This window comes from Anticarsia gemmatalis, chromosome 20 (genome assembly GCF_050436995.1).
Source record: "Anticarsia gemmatalis isolate Benzon Research Colony breed Stoneville strain chromosome 20, ilAntGemm2 primary, whole genome shotgun sequence".
NCBI lineage: Eukaryota > Metazoa > Arthropoda > Insecta > Lepidoptera > Erebidae > Anticarsia > Anticarsia gemmatalis.
The window spans coordinates 831695-851875 of record NC_134764.1 but is presented as its reverse complement, the minus strand read 5'-3'; the positions used below and the strand labels follow the sequence as shown (position 1 = coordinate 851875).

General features: G+C 33.7%; 1 protein-coding gene across 2 annotated transcripts in view; it reads left to right on the top strand.

The window, feature by feature from the left end:
- The window catches only part of ct (homeobox protein, cut), a 167119-nt gene that overhangs the window by 126513 nt on the left and 20425 nt on the right, over nucleotides 1-20181 (top strand). Inside the window, exon 1 of one of the 2 annotated variants that reach the window (XM_076127916.1) lies at nucleotides 10783-10982. The exons of the other annotated variant lie outside the window; for it this stretch is intronic. The gene's annotated coding sequence lies outside the window, so the exon portion shown is untranslated. Of the gene's footprint in view, nucleotides 1-10782; nucleotides 10983-20181 lie in introns of those variants that run through there. 2 annotated transcript variants of the gene reach the window in all.

Here is a 20181-nt window from a genome sequence, read left to right as displayed (position 1 = left end):
AGAACACTGTTAATTGAGAAACGTAGGTGTATTACAAACGTTTCTATCTATACTGTGATATCAGTGATATTATATATGTATAAGGCTTTATTCTGTATACATTATATAAATACAGTTCAAGAAGTCGCCATTAATAGGTACTTCTCTATTTCTTCGGTATTCAACTCCGAACTAACTAACACTCATCAATACTGCTACAAAACAGCTGTACATAATAATAGTATAATTCCAGGTAAAGCTTCACTGCATAGCTTGACTCTCAGACATTAATCTCTATCTAGTTAAATTATAATAATTGCTTCAACATTTAATAACTACGTTTCATTACACACATTTACCTTTTCTCGTACTAAAAGGAATTATTTTCTAGAAATTACTAACCCACTTTAAAAAAAACATAAGGACACGTAATTAATGTCAATTTTATTTATAATTACGCGCCGGCCGCCGCCAGATGGCGGTATTTGCGTAAAAACATGTCTTACGAATGAACTATGCGATAATATAAATATTTCTTGCTATATTAGACTTTAGTATCTGTGCTACAATTTTATTATTGTAATCTATGACTGCGTGCCTTTTTAAGTAATTTTGTGCTAATATTTATGTAATTTAACCCGCACTTGGAACTAAAAGAAATAAACAACTATCTTTTTATCTAGTTAAAAATGCTCTACTTATGTGACAATATTGAACTATAACGTAGATGCTTGAATGCTTTTGAATTGATTTATCATTCATAATTATCAGTATCTCCATATTTCTTACTTAAGCATAACTACTGACCAATAACTTGAATAATTTTACTACATCATGATGAAACTATTTTAGGAAAAGATTGCAGGGCGCGACGGCAAGCACTATTGCGCTTTGACCGATTGGTAGAACGGTCAACCGAGAGTCCTTTACACTGTGTCTACGTTCAGTTTACTTTCTAAACTACTAGTATTCAAGTTATTTAAGCTAAAAGCAAGGAAACACTCCCTCAAAAGAAAACCGCAAAAATATTCAACTAAAAAATGGCGCCTTAATCTGACAGTTGACAGTTGTCAACATGACACGCTAATAGCATCGATTATACTTGAACAATCAATATGAGTTGTAAGTACAGTAATCTACGGCCATCAGCGTCTATCAACGTATGATATGAGTACAATTAGACGTATTAGTGGTAACAATAGTAATGGCGGTGCATTGTGGCCTGGCCTTGCAGCGTAGGTGACGATCTTGTGTACTTCCTTCATACTAATAGCGAAGTTGTTTTAATATTGTTTTTTTTTATAGATTTGTATGTTGAATTAGGTTATTGTGTGTAAAAGGTCGGTAAAGGAGTTTTTTTTTTTCATTTTTACGTCGCAAAGTCGCACTTGACTAACGTGGTGGACTCACGGCCTAATTCCTCCCTCATTGCGGGAGAAGACCCTTGCCCAGCATTAGGACAATAAATGGTATAATTTATAAATATTTATTTAGATTTTAATATTAACGAGAATAGCAATAATATATTCAAAATAGGAACATAGCTGTTGAATTTTTCGCGCTTTTTTATAATCGGACTTCTTAACCAAACTTTTTCAACTCTATGGTATCTGAAGTCATTATTGCCAATATTAAAAAGGTTACACTATGTCATAATAATGTCATACTTTGTATATTTACTCCAGCATTTTGAAAGGAAATTTAAAATTCAAAAATTCGTGTTACGAGACGCTCGGAGCGTTGGAAAATCTCAAGGATATAGTCAAGTATGTTTACGTTTTTAACTTTGAAACTAAAAGCTAAGGAATTAAAATGAAAGGTCGTAAATTTGATATAAGATTATAAAAAGTATGTTAAAGTTTACTTTATGAAAAACTTAAATATATTAAATTACTTAACTATTGGGCCCAAGTCTTCTTTCAATACGAAAGCAATTAAGTATTTGATCTGAAAATCAACTCAGATATGGCCATATAATTCTATATACATTCAAGAATTATACTAATTTTTTTCCAACAATACAAATTTTCGCAATTTTCCTTCACCATATTACGGTTTAGAGATAAACCTTTTATGCCTAGTATATAAGTAATACAATGTCTGAACTATTAGTGTAGTAAATGAACGATATTTGTAGAACAAAATATCGTTTTCCATTCTCTTTATCTTGTCATATTATTTGCTTACGAAGCCTGCATACGGGTGCACGAAGAATTAGAGAACAACTGGAAGGTGCATGTAATAGAACAATTAGTGTAGTTTAGCCAGTTAAAATATTCTGATGTTGAAAAACATTGAGAAACAGATTACTTTCGATATTCGGTAAATATTAATATGTAGAGTTGGTAGCAAATAAGAGACTTAAGTTTCTTTCATAATATGTAGTACTATAACATATAGGAATTGCCTCCAGTTTGTTATTCATTTATGTTCATTAAGACGATAATTTAGGACAATTTTCTGATCAAAGGACTATAAAAATTTTCACCTTAGTCATAATTTTTCAATTTTATTTCTCAATTTGATTTTTGACACACACAATCCTAAATGAATCCTCATACAAACTCCACTCTACTGTACCGTATCCAGTATATGAACATCTACACTCATTCCCCCTTCTTCCATTCTATTTGCACAACTCCTTAATGCTTTATTTCGTTTGTGTGCTTAGTCTAATTAGAAAACTCCGAATCTACTAATGGCTAATATCGAATTTTGCCGCTTTTTGTTTTTCTATGTCTTCGTATTATCAAATTATGTTCTTTTCCATACGAGTTTGAAGGGAATTTGATCGTGAAAATAACATTCATTTCTAATTGTAACTGAAAATTTACACGCATTTTATGAAGTTCATCGATATTTATGCCTTCAGTTCACATGTGTCTCAATATAGGAAGTCTACAATCTTTAAATCAAGTCGAAAGCTTTCAGGCTTGAACTATTTTGACACTAGTCAAACTATTATATTAGTAGTAGATGAAAAAAAATAATTTGAGGTTGTATAGTGACGTCACAATAGCTTAATTCGAAACTTAAGTATCATAATTATATTCGTTACGCAAAATCTATGAAAAGAAACATTAGTTTAGAACCTAGAAACGTTTAATTTTTTTTGACATTCGAAATAGTTTAAACCTTTTAAAACTAACGGTTAGAACGTTCGAAATCTAAATCCAAAATGTTAAATTAGGGATGTGCAAAACGATTGACATATTGAATGAACTGAGAACAGTGACAGTCTCAATTCCGTCAATCTCCGGCCGGTTCCGGAACAGAACGTGTTACGATTACGTGGGACGTGTTGGCAAGGGAGGACTTGCTTCAGTTCACTTACTTCACTTGCAAGATATTTATACGCTTTCAAAGATGAGTTTTGTATGAAGTTACACTGTAGTGTATTGATAATTAAGTTTAGTTAAGAGTTAACTGAACTATTACTGTTCTACTAACTAAAAAAATTCTCCAATAGAAGAGTGCTTCAGTCAAAAAAATGGTTGTTAATTAGTCTTTTCAAGGAAAATAGTTTTTTAAAATTTTATTATAGGAATGAAAGTGACGTTGCATGCATGACCTAGTCAATAGATTAGAACAAAGCACAACTACCAAGTACAAATTCGTATTAAAATTCATTCCATTTAGCTATAATTCATTGCGATTTCGCATCTTATCGCACGGAACAAAATAACGCTCTACAAAAATAAATGTGATAGCGCGAAGCGATAGGTAACTATAAATTAAAATAATTATCGCGCTTTTCGGGGGTAGAATGCAAGGCCTTGCGATCAGCTGCGGCGCATTACCCTCGCCGCCCACCAGGTGGCGTGAGAGAGCACACCAACCTTCCGCACTGATTGCGGTAATTTATTATTTGAAAAATAGACCAAAAACTTTAAGGTGTTTAGAAGGCAATAGGTATTTTTAAAACAGACACGATAAATAAAAACGCGGACCGGCCAATTCCTTCGCCGCCATTTTAATTGCACCGCAACACTATATTTTATCCATGGTATGCATTTTTTCAGTCAGTCCCGACAGCGGGCCGTTAGTCAAAATAATCTAGGCTAGATATCGTACACCCCACGTGATCTACTGCCTCTACCACGGAAGAAACACGTTACACTTGATATTTTTCTTTTAATCCCCAATGACGTTTGTACGTAATTGGCGGGTTATTTTCGTTCGCGTGAGGTTGGTAACATGCAACGTTGGGTACTTTTTAAAAATGTTTTATCGGATATTTTAAAAATGGAAGATGACAGTTTTATTGCTTCTTGACCTTAGTGACCGTTGGTTAAGTTATTAATCTAAATAAAATGACAGTTGGTTCGACTACCATTTCTATTATGAGTTTGTCAACTTTTTATTTATGTTGTTTAGAAAACTTAGCGTAACGACTACTGTCGTTATTAATAACAATAACAAGTCTCCATTCATATGCAAAACATTCATACGTAAATTCCCTTATAAACTATACTATAATAAATCGAACTACTTGTTTTTATTAACACCACATAATATACTACTATACACCATTAAACACTAATCATTCTTTGACTCCCATTCCAAACAAATAACAAACGCATAAACAGTCACAAAACAAAATTAAAAAACAACATTCCCAACTGCAAATCATAGTACTAAATCAAAACAATCATCGAAACAAACGAGCAAAGGTAACTATCAAACTGCCAGCGCCTGAAATCCATACCCAGACATTAAAACCACAGCAAATCGTGTTCAATACGAATTTATCGAAATTATACGAAATCAAACAACGACACCCCAACAGGAGCATCACACCACAACAAGCAAAACTTAGTTTTCCATCCAGTTTTATAACGGTGAACGATAGACAAGCAATAAATGAGCTCCCACAACTTATAATTGCTTCATTTCGTTCAGAAACTATGCAGTTTGCATTCGGCTTGTCTGTGTCGTGTTTCTGAACGATAATTGGATTGTCAATAAAAATGTGCTTGTACCGCCTATTCGTATTGTTTTTTTTAATAGTGTAAATTACGTATAAGAAAATGAAATGTGAACGTAATCAGCTATTTTGTAATACTAATTTCTATTTCAAACTCCTAAACGACAAAGTCATAAAAGCTGAACTTCATCAAAACTGAAAATACGTTTCATTAAAACAGTCCTGAAATGAAAAGAACAAAATGATAGCGCCGTCAATCCCGAGTCTTAAATTCGCCGGCCGCCACGAATATCCTTCATTCAACGTTAATCACGTCTGTTACACGGTTCATTAAAAACTATCCTCTATTTAATACTGACACAATCTCCGCACGTAAACTTACCAAACGTGAACTGACAACGTCGAAAAAGTAATAATCGAAATGATCACGATCCATCGCTGTGTTTATCCGAACGCCACCGACGTATCATGTCAAAAGTGCATGTACAACTTCCAACTCACTATTTGCCGTTAAAATATACTCCAAAAACAATCCTGCAAACAAATATCAACCCTATCGTCAATACAATAACACTAGTTTCATATACCACACACCTGCCCTTGTCCGTGCTTATTAATTTTTACCATTTTCACGCTCCACGTTCGATGTGACACGTGATTGATGATCGCGACGTTCATTGTCAATCAAACTGTTACTGTAAAAGCATTTGCCGAAATGTGAATATTTATGAATCACAAACGTTTGTCCCAGCGATACACGTTAAAATAATCATTTTCATTCGGCCGTTTTAATTCCGATAGATGCGATGACAGCTGAAGAGCACGTAATAAACGGATAGTAGGAATCTTTTTGAAACTCTCGTCCAACTGTTCAATCATTCGCGTCGTTTATCATTTTTTTCGAAACGAAACGAAACTCGTCGCGTCAAACTAGACAGACTATAGATGACGTAAAAAGAAAAACTGCCGTCCCGCCGTAGAAGCTTTCCGAACGTCTTTTTGTTCCTACAGTTGGTATTGCTCGCGTTCGAATTCGAAATTTGAATTTTGCCGCTTAAACGTCGGCCTAATAAATGTTTCCCGGCAATTCGCGATTTCGCATAGGGTAACCATCGTTTGATAAAGCTATCCTTGTAATATACTTATTGAATTAATGAGTTTCATTACGACATTCAGATTGTAGCGCTCTATTGCGGATATTCAGCGCGGTGTATAATAAAATGACTGACATTGAGGGGCACTGCAGGTAAATATATAAGAAAAACTGATGTTTTATGCGGCCTAATTAACGAGAACCGGATACTTAGTTTGGTTTTATTAACAAACAGTTTTATTTATTGCCATAATAACAATCACAGTAAGTAAATTATTACCTAATTACTGTATTGTATTTCGTTATTCGTATCACTGAAATTATCACAAAGCAGAATACATTTATTGTTGAAATCATTTACAAAACAGATTCACTTTGAATACAAAACGGATCGTATCAGGAAAAGTCGAAAGCGTTGTCACCCCTAAAATGTTTGACCACTTTGACAGATAGCTAACATGAACTCTTTCTGATGTCAAAATGGCGTATTAGGTTTTTTTATTCCGTTGTCTCTCATCACTTCCTTTGTGATTGAGCACTGCATTGACGCATTGTGCCCTGAATTGATTCCGTTTTGTTACTTTATTCGAGTTTTAGACAAAACGGCAGACATCTTTGTTGCTTTTGCATCAATCTTGGACGGATGAAAGAGGTTATGGTTTTTGCAAAATGGAACAAAAGAATTGAATGTTTGTAGAGCATATGGTTTTTAAAAATGGGAATGTGAAGCGAGCGGCCAGCATTTTTTGATGAAGAATTTGTAGTTATGGCTGCGAATTCGATTTGATTTTGTAATCAATTATAAGCTACGATACTGTTGAACATTAAAAGTATATATTAAATACTGAAATACATTAAAATCTTCTAGTTTTAATACAACTAAAAGCAAGCAAACATAAATCAAAGCGACACTTGTTCAAAGTACAATCGGCTACAAAAATACGTGTAGACTAGAATCGAGCCCGTCTGATAAGGCTGGGTGGATTTATGGCAAGCGACGTGTCATTTGCATCGGAAGGAACATAAGAATGTGATGCACGCATACACAAGCACTTTGTTTGCAACCTTGGGACTCGAGGTAAATGCTAAATGCTTGCAATTTCTATTTATGTTGTAGTCTGTTTAATAGAATTGTATTTTATGTCCAAAGACATAAGCTAGAATACTGTCAAAATGTTTTAGCAGTTTTGACACAAAGGACAGACAAACAAGCTTTAATAAGGTTGTATTTAAACACAAAATCTTCTTTTATATGGTCTGTATATCGAAGTAAAGACAAAATTTTGCAAAAACACAATCTAGCAAAAGTCATCTACCTTCAAACAAGCCTTTTACACATCAACGTTTAACTCCAAAACTAGAAGTTGTAACCTAAAAAAACCCATCGCAACTTGCTAACACATGTAAATCTCACCAAATTGTCCGAAAGGTCTTTTTTAAGAGAGAGCTATCCGAGTTAATGGACGTCACAGTGGGGTGATCACAAACCCCGGTGGCTAAGGTATAATTATACTAAAAATGTGGTAGACTTCAATAAAAAGCTGAAACTGTGACGGTCCAAAACATAATTGTACTGTAATGATTGTAGGTAATTGTGCGAGGGTTGCCCTTAACCCTTTGCTGAAGGAACAGCCCTTGGATGCTGCGTAAAATACGGGCGGCAGCGGCGACTTTGATTTTTGACAAATTTACGCTGTTCACAGTGATTTCTTGTATTCCCGGTACGATTAGCATTACTTTGAAACGGTTGCTTTACTTTCTTGTTACTAACTAATACGAATTTTATTTATATTTGCTTGACGTTTTGGCACAAGTCTCGTGTCGTGGTCGCAGGTTGCTTTATTTTTTATCTTAGATTTAACCTTGCTTTAAGTAAAGTAAAGTAGAAGCCTCTTAGGCTGTTGTAACTAAAACATAACCTTAGCATTATAATCCACAAGCAATCGTAACTTAACTTCTGTATTTTCTACAATCATCAAACTACAAATTCTACTCTCATTCCGCCGTCGCTTCTAAGTTGTGTCTAAGTTAATAGCGGTCAGCGGGCTCCGAATTAAGACAATAATTACTCGCGGTCCTGTCCGGACAAATTTTCGTTTCGGCTAATACTTTTTATTGCTGACTGTACTATCCTGAATGGCGGGCCCCGTGTTTACATAGCCTTTACGACCATACGAAGAACCTCTATGAATTAACGGTGAAAAACACCGTGACAATTTGTTTACACATTTTAAATTAACAAAGGACTGATACAGCAATACGTTTGCATAACAAATTAAAAAAAAAACAATTTGACGTTTCACATGTCAGCCATCTTGAATATTCTGTCAAAATATTTCATCTGTTCTCATTAGTTCTAAATTAATATAACAATTTAATGATGTCTGAAGGATGTTTTTTACGATCTTATATAAAAGGTATTATAAGTATATAATGGTAGATTATTTACGACAGTTTCAAGGCTCCGTCAAAACTGACAATATTTACTGAAGTATTACAGCACTGATAGGTATTAAGATATCGATGTCAAGGTGTATTAGAAACAAATTATATTGAACCTTATCACGTATAATACAAAACTCATTTTTAATCAGCAGCTTTTTTTATATTTGGTACAAAATTAGACATAAGATTTTAACTAATTTCAAAGATCATTGTTTGTATTCATGTACATAGAATAAATACAATTACAATACAATTTTATAGAAAAAAAACAATGACTTCGTTCAATGTTTAAAAAACTAACCAATTATAATATTATCGGCTATGATCTTTAGCAATTGTTAGTAATAAGAGTTATTATTCTATTCAAATTAGTATAATAGCGAAACATTTTTAATTATGCCATTTAAAAACCAACATTAGTTAATATTTGTGCTATACTTTTAAATATCGGAAGTTTAAAAACTTACAACCATTAAAAAAAGAACACATTCTCATTGGCATACACAACCTTTTTCTTTAAATTTTTTTGTCAATTTGACAGCTGTCAGTTTTCCCGCCTTTTTCGATACAAGTAATTGTCAAAATTGCCTATATTTTGGAGGGCATATAGTAAGTAAATCTTGAACAATACGATACTTAGCAGTCACCTTGTGAGGTGACCTTGGAGCTAACTATGAAACAGAACATCAATCAGTCTATTGTGTTGTATCTGTCAATGCGGAAAATGGTGAAACAAAAACACATTCATTTGATGTTTTTGTTAAGATTCTATAGAGATATATGCTTAAGTAATTCATATTTGTGTGTACTTAAAATATCAACGGAGTATATTGGCAGTTATTTAATTTCAAATTCAATGCAATTCTAATATACCCCAATAACTATTAAGTTAAGCAAGGAAAACTTAGATATTTGGTGGTTAAAATAAACTCATATTAAAAACTACTAAGTGCATAATATTTATGACTCCTTTACTTTAAAAACCTTCATGAAATTGGAAATTCGGACGTCGATAACGCCCTTACTTCAACACATTTCTATCAACTTTTCACCCAAAACATTACAAAAATGAACATTACAAATCTTCACTGATTTGCCTAACCTTAAAATCTAATGTCCCCGATTCCTTACCCCAAAATCGATACAGATACAACAATTTTCTCAATACAAAACTTTAAAAATCAATGTAGCGAGTGTTGTAACACGGGCCGGTCACGTGACGCGTGCGATTTCCGCCGCATTCATCTTTAGATACATATCTCTCCGCTTGGATGCTCCAACACCCTACCTGATGCCATTACAATTGATATCTTCCGAAGGTCGGATAATAGCTACGATCTTATCACAAACACATAAGGTCTAATTTCCAGCACATTTTTACTGGCATCTAATTGAAGTGTCTGCAATTTTATGAATAGATCGCCGATCGGTCAACGGAAATGCGAATTGAGTTGCTGATTGTAGACTACTGTATATTATTTTTTATGAAGGGAAAATGTATACTCTATAAATAGGTACTTACCAAAAAATAAAAAGAAATTTAAAAAAAATACAGATCAAAATGGCCGCAAATAATTGACATTCGAATTACAAACTGTATTTTTTTCTATATGATTAATTATGAGCGCCAAAATCCGTGTCGTTATTTTCCTTGGCTAAAATAATTGCGTAAAAATAATACTTTATGACAATTGTTTCAAATAATAAAACATTTAATCACTTATTTAACAATAAACAGGAAAAACCGGTCATATTTATTAAGAATTAGGGGAAAATCCCGTATAAAGATATATTATTATTTAATTATCATTACAGTAAAGATTGGAGAGAATACCTAATCATATTAATTATTTTATTGTTCTAGATAACACTATTAATGCTATTATAAGACTGATTTATCAGGGGAATTGTGACGTACGTAAAAGTTTGAAATGAAAATCTTGAATGCAATAAACTATGTCAATAATCCCCGTTTTTTTCCATGGTTCTTTTTATTCAAACAATAATTTCACAGTTTTAACAGGAACTCGCATATGAACTGTCAAAATCGTTAAAAAACCGTTGTATTTAAAACCCATCGATGAAAAATTTTCCCTGATACAATAATATGCGTCATTTATTTATTTCCATTCACTTCATGGTAAAGATTATTCAATGATAAAGTCCGAATCTTCGAAGATTTTAAACTTCTTTTATGGAATAAGGTCGCATTTTTAATCCTTGTAACTGACACTAGATCCCTTGTATCCCAATATCCTATTTAATACGCTACCTACCTGTAAGGAAAAAAGGCGTGATTTTATATAATTCCAGTCATATTTATCAAATCTTTACCTTTTCTTTTCCTTTGTCCCAGATCGCCCAGCTGGTAGAAGACGTCCGCCGGCTGCAAGCTTCCCTGACGGCGCTGCAAGAGGCCCACGCGCAGCAGCTCCAGCGCTTGGAGGAGCGGCTCGACGAGAAGAAACAACACATCGCGCGGCTTGAAGCACGCCTCGACAACCAGAGAGATTATGATGATATTAAGAGGGAAATCAAGTTAGTATACTATTTTTTATACTTTTGTAAAGTATTGAAGGCTTCTAGGAAAGGTTTCAATGTGTTTTTATGACCAGTGGGTAGAGGAGTAAACGTTAACTTCTTAGGGAGGTTTTTTTTTAAAGTTATTTGGCGATAGGTATGTTTTAGAGCCACAAAGCTGTACGAAACTTGTCTAACGATCTAGGAGTTATAGAGTAGCCTTTTTGCTACAGTTCATATCATTTTTTATAATAAAATTCTATAAATTCGTGTCTTATTTTATCGATAAAAGAGAGTCCTACTTTCGCATCTATCAAATCATTATCTTAAAATTTTAATCCAAAAGCACATAACTAACTTTAATATACAGAAAAACTCACTAAAACAACCCAAAAACCTTTTCTAATGACTGTCATGTCCCAAAAATCGTATTAAACGCTGCTGATCTTTCATCTTCGTACCAAAGAGTATCACCTAACAATATTATACCACAAATTACTTGCAACACATAGGAGTGTTAATAAACTTGATAACGTGTATCGTACATTCACCTGAGAGTACACACGCGTATCTGTTTGCCGAGCGAGCCTTGAAGCCGGCCAGGGAGACAAGCTTCGTGCAACATATGCTTATGTCTATGCTACATCTATTAACTAAGGTATATGATGATAAAAGAACAGTTTCAGTTTGAAAATAAGTGTTAAGTTTGCTAAAACTGTGTCAAACTGTAAGCTTATATTGCTTTTAATAAATTAATTAATATTAAAGACTTAGTAGCAAGCCTTGTACAAGATTTGCGGCAACAATATTCATAATTTAGAATATCAGTGACCCACAGACTTATTTAACCGACGTTGGACTGTTTAAAGTTAAGTCTTATTCTTACAGACAAACAAATTACGAACACAAAACATGTCCACCGATTACAAATCCATTTTAAAATCTACTTTTGTCTATCGCATATATATATTTTAATTCGAAATCAGATACATCAATAAACACATTGCTTTGATGTGGCAGCCATTACACATACTGTCAAACTTTTAAAAAAAGAACGTCTATGTCGCGGCACTGACAATTGTTTATACAGCCTACAATAATCACTGTTTAAGTGCCGCATCCTTAAGGAACTTTTATGGACTTCTCGGTACAAATGATTGAGTTGTCAGTCTTTGAAAATCTTTTGACATTTTAGTTCTGGCTTTGTTTATTGCTTTGTATGTTCAAGTTATGGTACCTTGTTCACTAGAAAGGGTAATTGGGTTTTAGACTACTCTGATAGAGAAAAAAAAATAAAAGTTTGGTTACTATTTCAGAATTAACTAAAACTAGAACCGTAGAAAAATGAGATGACCGATATAAAAAAAACAGTATCTCTTTGGTGATTGGTCCCGCCCAATACCTTAAACTCCAAAGTATATTATAAATAAATATTGTAATATACACATAAGCGGTAAACTCACTTACGATTATTTACTCATACACCCATCGGCTCCCAAAAACGTCCACTAAGGAGGTCCGAACACCTTTTTTTTCGTTTGACGTTTCATTTTTTGATCCTGACGTTTTTTCATTCGTTCGGAAATCGAAAAGCACTTGTGTCGCAGTCTCATGGATTTCACAGCTATACGCTAAACGTTCGAGATATGGAATTTAGCAGCCTCCCTTTGTATTTACACACGTTATTGATATAGAAATCGCTCCCTGAGAACTGGGTTTTTTTATTTTCCTGTCCCATCAGTGGGAAATATAAATAGAATAATCGAGGGATGTTTTTTGACGCCATAGTAGAGTGAGATATTGTTTTTTTGATTTAATAATTCTTATCGATGACTGCATTTCGTTTAGCAAACAAACTAATAAGCCGTTTTTTATCATAATACTTAACCAAAAACCTACCCAATAAAACACTGATTTATTTTGCAATTAAATGTTATCGATCAATCATTTTGATATTTTTAATCGCAAAATAATTGACACATGTCAAAACTTAATAGCCACTACACAAACGCAACAGATCTTGATACTTGAACACTAAAAATAATTTCCTTGACAAATAGAAACATAAATTGAGTAACATACTCAACAAAGGCGCCTGCTTATCAGTCAAAGGTACGGTCAGCAAACACAGTACACAGTACACATCGAACATATGTACTTAAGTACACAGTTTGTGTACTGTGTACCTTAAGTAAAGGATTATGTTTCTAGCCGTGCTGTTGACTAAGTAGAGCCTTGCTGACGGGAGATAGGAAGGCGATGAACTTAATGAGTCAGATTCTTATAATTGTTACTCAATTACAACATTAGTCATATAAATAATGGTTAAGTTTCAAACTAGTTATATTATAAATATGTAAGAAAATTGCTGTGATTGTGATTTCTGTTTGGGAAAAAAGTGTTCTATTATATGATTTCTATTAAACTAAGATCTACAAGCTTCTTTCGGAATACAAAAAAAGTTATGCTACATACAGTAGTTTTCGAGTTAATTTTCCCCAAACAATTAAATCGTTTTTAATTACTAACGCTTTTAAACCTAGTACACAAGTAAAATTTCGTTTGAAATGTTATATCGACCATTTTCTGCACTAAAGTTGCACTTTTCCCTCATTGACAAACGACATAAGTAACTACAACTTAACATCATCTTACGCCCTTTTAAAATCACCGCACTCCCAAAAACATTTTCCTCCAACTTATTCCAAAAAGGTCCTAAGTGGTTTCTAATTAGCAGTGCCATAAGCTTTTATAGTCCTGCAGGTGAGACATTGTTTATCGATCGTTTGATAAAGTTAGCTACTAATACGTTATCGGGTGATGGATGTTCAGGAAGTTGACTGATCGCATCCTGATTGCTTTAAAGCTTCAGCACGTGGGAAAACTACACTATTAGATTGAAAAGTTTGATGACGATTTTGTAAATTAGTTGATGAGAGTGCACTATTGATGTAGTACAAGCTCCTTCTTATGGTAAAAAGTAGTATTTTTCGTAAACGGTTTTCTTTTGCTATTCGTGTTGTGTCTTTTAACGACGAAAGTGTCCTGGGTTGGGTCCCTTTAAAAGAAATATTGATGGAAATTATTAGTTTTCGTAAACTTATAATATATCATACATGCAATGCATTCTTCTCCCCATAGGGAATAGCAGAGACCAGAAAAAGTCACTTGCTACGATCCTTCAAAACGAATAATTAGTAATTTATTCTATTTTATTATGCGCACAGTCTTTAAATAAGCTTTTTCAGCCCCAAAACAGTATATTCACTAAAGTATCAAGTCATATCCGTCCCCAACAGGACCACATCACAAAAGGGTGTCGTTTACCACTCAGTCTATATATATCACTGTAATAACTTCAAAAACCAATGTTTTTGTACTTTTTATGTGTTATTTCTACCAATACGGTCTCCAAACTCTTTGATGTACCGTCAAAGAACATATCACACAGGCCGGCGACATAAAATCCACGCTTGTGCAAACACGTTAAAAACTAAAAATAAAAAAAACGTTAATCGATGCTTTATGACAGGAAATCGGAAATTGGAACGCGTTATTCATGTTTAGAATGTATAGCGAAAATGTTATTTTAGTGTCTATAATCTTTTGAAAATTATGAGATGTTTTCATTTCGCGATATATTGATCGCGGCGTATTTTTGTTTAAGAAGATTAGTCTCATGTGATTTTGAAACAATTTTTTTTATAAAAAGTTGTTTCAAAGTTTCTAGACCACAGACAAATCTAAACTCTTTTTAACAACTATAATATCCAGTCTATAATAATAGAAAATTTTCATAATTATACTAATTTATACAGAACGTTGAACAAACAAGACGAATATGATATCAAATAAAGGTAGCTAACAAGCATACAATAACAAAGCAAATATCCGAACATCGCAATCACATAACGAACGTAATATACCTGTCCACACGACACACTATGATAGAAAAATAAACGGTGCACAACCATTTCAATTATTACTTCGAACACGCGAAACGACATTTGCTACTTTTCCCATCATTGCTTTCTTACAAAAGATAACCTCACATAATCCTATAAGATCTATAATTCTCTATTATATCTGTGTATAAACACAAGCACCTGCACTGCTTTATAGCTTATTTATTCCGGTTCTCAAGTAAGGATTAAGTTATAGCCAACCCCCAAAGATTAAAGCTTAATGGAGGGAGAAATGGATTGATTTCTGAACGGCACGCGGTTCCCGCCAAATCTCCGCTTACGTTGGCTGCGCGGCGATTACGTTCGATTTATTTGTTATCTGTGCTCCGTTGCAGGGATTTTATTTAATCTGTGGCCTTTATAATTGTATTGCTAAGACGCTCGGCTTTGTTATGTGTCCCTTTTCCATAAATTACGCCGCCTTATTTAATGAAAAACAATGTTTGGTTCGAAAATATAAAAGTCAGTTTTACGACTAGGCAAATAGTTTTATATTCCAGACTAACAAAAATATTTCATTATAAATTCACATTCCTAACATGATCAACATTCTAACGCTCACATTTGATTAAAAAAATAGTAGAATGAAGTTACGATGTTGACACGTCAAAGATGAAATTTTAAAAAGTACAAATAAAGATTGTAGTCGGTTATCTCTTGTTTAATTAACTTGTGAGCACACACGATTTACATAATTTCAACGAAACATACATGTTATATTATGTGGCGTTGTTTGCGTCCCTATATATCAATATAAGAGCCTATCGCGGACACCTGTCTCCATTTGCTTAGGCGATGTTTGTCTTACATTTAACGAAAGTTTAGCCTAACACTGTCGCACACAAATTATCAACTAATTTACGCTCCCCGACGATTTTTTATGCCATAAAGAATGCCCGTCGGCCCTAAGCTTTTTACGCCGTGTTGACAGAGCATTCATAGACAAACGTTTGTCATAGACTAAATATGGAACATGGAGTTTGTGTCAATACGAACGTTTGGAGCCAATGGCGTTTGTTTGACATTTTTAAGTAGTTGAAATGTAGGCAAAGGCGTTAGTTAGTGTCCGATCGATCGGTGATTGGTCAGTCGTGCGGGGGCGGGGCGTTATCGGCGATCGGACTGATAGCGAGTGACGTCACCGCATTGTCCGCCTAGGAAATAGCCAGATCACCTAGTCATTTGAATACAATCGATTGTTGACATAACACGCCTAAGAGTGTCAATGTCAAAACTAATGTCAGAGTGACGTTTACGAAAAATCTGTGGGTAAAGCAATTTGCAGAGTTTTGTCAAGTAAGTTGTGTTTGTTCGTTACGCGCTCCCCAATGACACATAGACAATAAAACAAGAGGAAGAACTCAACAGGAATTCGTAATTCGCTAATCAATATAACATCCCTTTACGTTCAACCCCTTTGGAAATATGTCTTTGAAATATTCCCTTTAAAGGGTGAAAACGAGCCGCGGCGATCAATCAAAATTTTGTCACAGATTTTGAAATATGATAGTCATTTTGCAGTTATTTGTCTATGGTCGGGGACAAACGAACTGACTAATCGGAACGTTTTTAACTTGTTTACTTGTCACTTAGAATAACAAGTTTAAACGTACTATACTCTTTAAAATATAGCTTGATTAGAATGGCAGATGTCAAACTATTTGACTAGGGTTGTAGAAGTATTGATCAAAATCGATAGCAAAAAAATCGAATCTAAAATAATTATATTCGATTCAATTATTTTTGAATTAGCTTTTTACTAATTGTTGTTGTGAATCTTATTGTTTAAGCAAATTCGTATAGGACGACCAGCCCTACTTTTAACACCGCACGGAGACCTCTCCTAGTTTAGTATTAATTAGGATCAATTAAATAAAACAATGAAAACAGTTAAAAAAAAAAAAAATATTCAGTTAATGGTGCAATTCTGATGATAGGGATGAGGATGATAGTAATATAGGATGCGCAGCTAATGGTGCGCATCCTAAATCAGTATCATTCTCATCGGTATCATCAGAATCGCTGGAACAATCTTGGAGATTAATTATTAATTCTTGGTCACAAATAGTATCAAAGTGTACTTCGCGATTAACGATTAATCAGTCGATTTACTCTTATCTATTGTGTCTCCTCACTAAAATTTTTGCAACATGACGTAGAGGAGACGGGAGAGGAGACGCCTTGTAGAGAGGTTGAAAATTATTAGGTTTATTTTTAAGACTAAAGAAAATAGTACTGATTTTTAGTTTAAAGGCTGATTGTACTGAATTATCTGATTTCTTATTGAGGATCTGTATTTAAAAAATAGTTATAATGCTAGACAAGACAGATTTTTCGTGTTTCAATTTGTAATACTCGTGAGACGTCACTACAAAGTTGCGTCATCTGTTTTGCTTAGAACTGTCATTTTAATCAAGCTATATTTTAAAGAGTATAAGTTTAACTTTCTAAACTACTTTTTATCTGTATTATTTCAAACAGAAACACACCTGTAATGTCATCATAATATCAACGAAAATATCTATAAATTCTCTTAAACAATGTCTTCAAATACCTAAATCATCATCATTTCTAGTTTTAACACTACCATTCCATTATCTTCATCATCATTCACTCCCAATTAATACAAAAAACATTTATCATGACTCCTTCAATCTATACATACATCTCAATAACCCTCTCTTACCCCATCCTTAGCTAAATTCCCTTTAAAATCAAGCTAAACTAAGTTTTACCACAGAACATATTAAAAGTGAACTTTGGTAATGAATACGAAGTAAGGGTATGTACACAACATCGGTTACATCGGCGCATCAAATATTCAGTGTGCACACGACTTACACCGAAGGCTTTTGGACAAGACAAAGATGCTTTTAAGCTTTCGTTTAGAACAAGGTTACGATGGAGTGGATTTTGTAGAGAAATATTTTTTGAGGTTAGACTTTAAATATAATATTATTATCCGATGCACGTTAAATTTGTGAGTCCCGGCTCTCATTTTGACAGTCGTTTAAAGTAGTCAGAAGCTTGACATTCTGAAAACCAGTCTCCCCGACGGGCATCGTGTTATAACTGGGTTGTGGAGGTCTGATAGGCAGTCGCTCCATGTAAAATACTAGTATTCAGGTGCACCCGGTGAGACTGGAAGCCTTTCAACATAGTTGGAGTAAGGCTAGGCTGATGATGACAATGCTGTAATATCAAGAAATGTATTAACTACATCGACCTCTTACTTAATATTTCAAACACAATAACTCACACTAAAACGTCGTTGGAAATGTAACATCCCAAACCACTCAACAGTTTCCCAAACTTTGCTCAACAACTGTGTCATCCTCTTCATAATGTATCACTTTTAAAACCAGTCGTAAAACATTAGGTTAACCTAAGGCTAACCTTCCTTAAAACCTTTAGAACACTTTCCTAAGTCATTTTGCTTACCTTTTTTCTTAATATGTGGGTTACGTGAAAAGTTTGAACTACCTTTAAAGTTTGCGCGCGAATTTTTGACGTTTAACTGTCAAATGTGACTATAGAGAAAATTTACTCTTGAGAACTCAATAGAAAATATTATAATAAAAAGCTTCTGTTTTATGTAGTATTACTGCCTTTGGATAATGTATTGGTTAGGTTAACAAATTATTATAGATTTGCTATGAATTAACTGTCGCTTCTATGTAAAGTTCCATGTAAGTTTATAAAGATTCCAACAAAATATCACTATTTTACCTCACAGTTTTGTTAAATAAATCCAAAATCTCCCTTTCTATAAAACCAAAAAGTTGAAAACAACTTAAAAAGCCAAACGTAACAAATAGCAAATTAAACTACAACTACTTAACAAAGTCCCGTATAAACCTCATTCATACACAATGAGCTGGCAACACCTCTGAGATTCGACTACCTACCGATCAACGATTTAATTGGCGATATATTAAATTGTAATTAACGTGCAACCCTATTGTGCCTCAGGTACGAAACAAATTCCCCGACTGATCGACCGACTAGTCGTTTAAATGTACTAGAGTTGTACCAACTAGTCGAGTGATTGAAACTTTAGTAAGTCGAGTCGCTAGATTTGTTTGTCGATCGAAAGACCGTATTTCGTGAGTTACCTTTACAATATGTTGTTGATAGTTTTAGTGTTTCGGTCCCTTTCTGAACGTAAATAAATAAATACTCTACATTAGAAATTAGTCGACTAATTACGTATTGTTATATTTATGAAACATTATATTTTTTAACTAATATCTTGTTCATTGTTCTGCGAAAGTAATTAGCGTAAATATTTTTTGTTGAAATTAGCAATCTTTAATTAGAAAACGTTTGTGCGAATCTGATTTCAATGGTGGTTTTGTACTAAAACTATACTATAGTATATAATTAAGCTTGGCAATTAGTCTATAGTAATTTTAATAGTTATATTACAACTAAGTTTTAACAATTGAGTTTTACGTCAAACACCGATCGCCGTGACGTCAGAAATTTAAATTAATCATTCACGAAGGTTGAATAGATAGCAGTCATTATTGTAAAAATAGATTGTACACAATAAAAACTATTTTTGAAATATCACAGATTTTATCGGAAACCGTGCTATTATTAGTTTTACAATCAAAATGTACATAGTAACTGTGGTAACAAATTATGTCTATGATTTTTTAACTGTACAACTTTTTTTTATTCCATTTCCGAACGTTCTTTAAAACGTCAAATTCTTTTTTTGGAAATTTGAATTTGACAATGGAAGAGTGAACTGTCAGATTACAACCAGGGACTTTATCCCCGAATGGTCGCTTAGGGGTCCCCTAAAGTAACGCAGTGTTAAGATATTAAGTACACATAAAATAATAGCAATAAATGGACAGGTAGGGTGGGTCTTATCTCCTAATAGCCGTAAGATACCGCTCACAGGGTCCCAATCTCAATAAATTTATTAAAGGAATATTGCCAATAGAGGGCCTTACTTCCTATTAATTAGAATACTTAATTAATTCACGTGGAAATTGTTTAATCAATTCACTCCTGGCTCAATTTATTGGGGTATCGAACGGTGACCGCTCACCTGGCTATAATTAAAACCCCTTGTATTATAATCAGGATAATCTATGGTATTCTCTTTTAATTATGATCAAGGTATTTGCGGGTAGATGAACATTTTACGTATATCAAATTGCGATAACAATTTTATGATGTGCATCCCAAAAATGTCGGAACTAAATTTCTTTATATGTAACTCGGTCGATGATTAT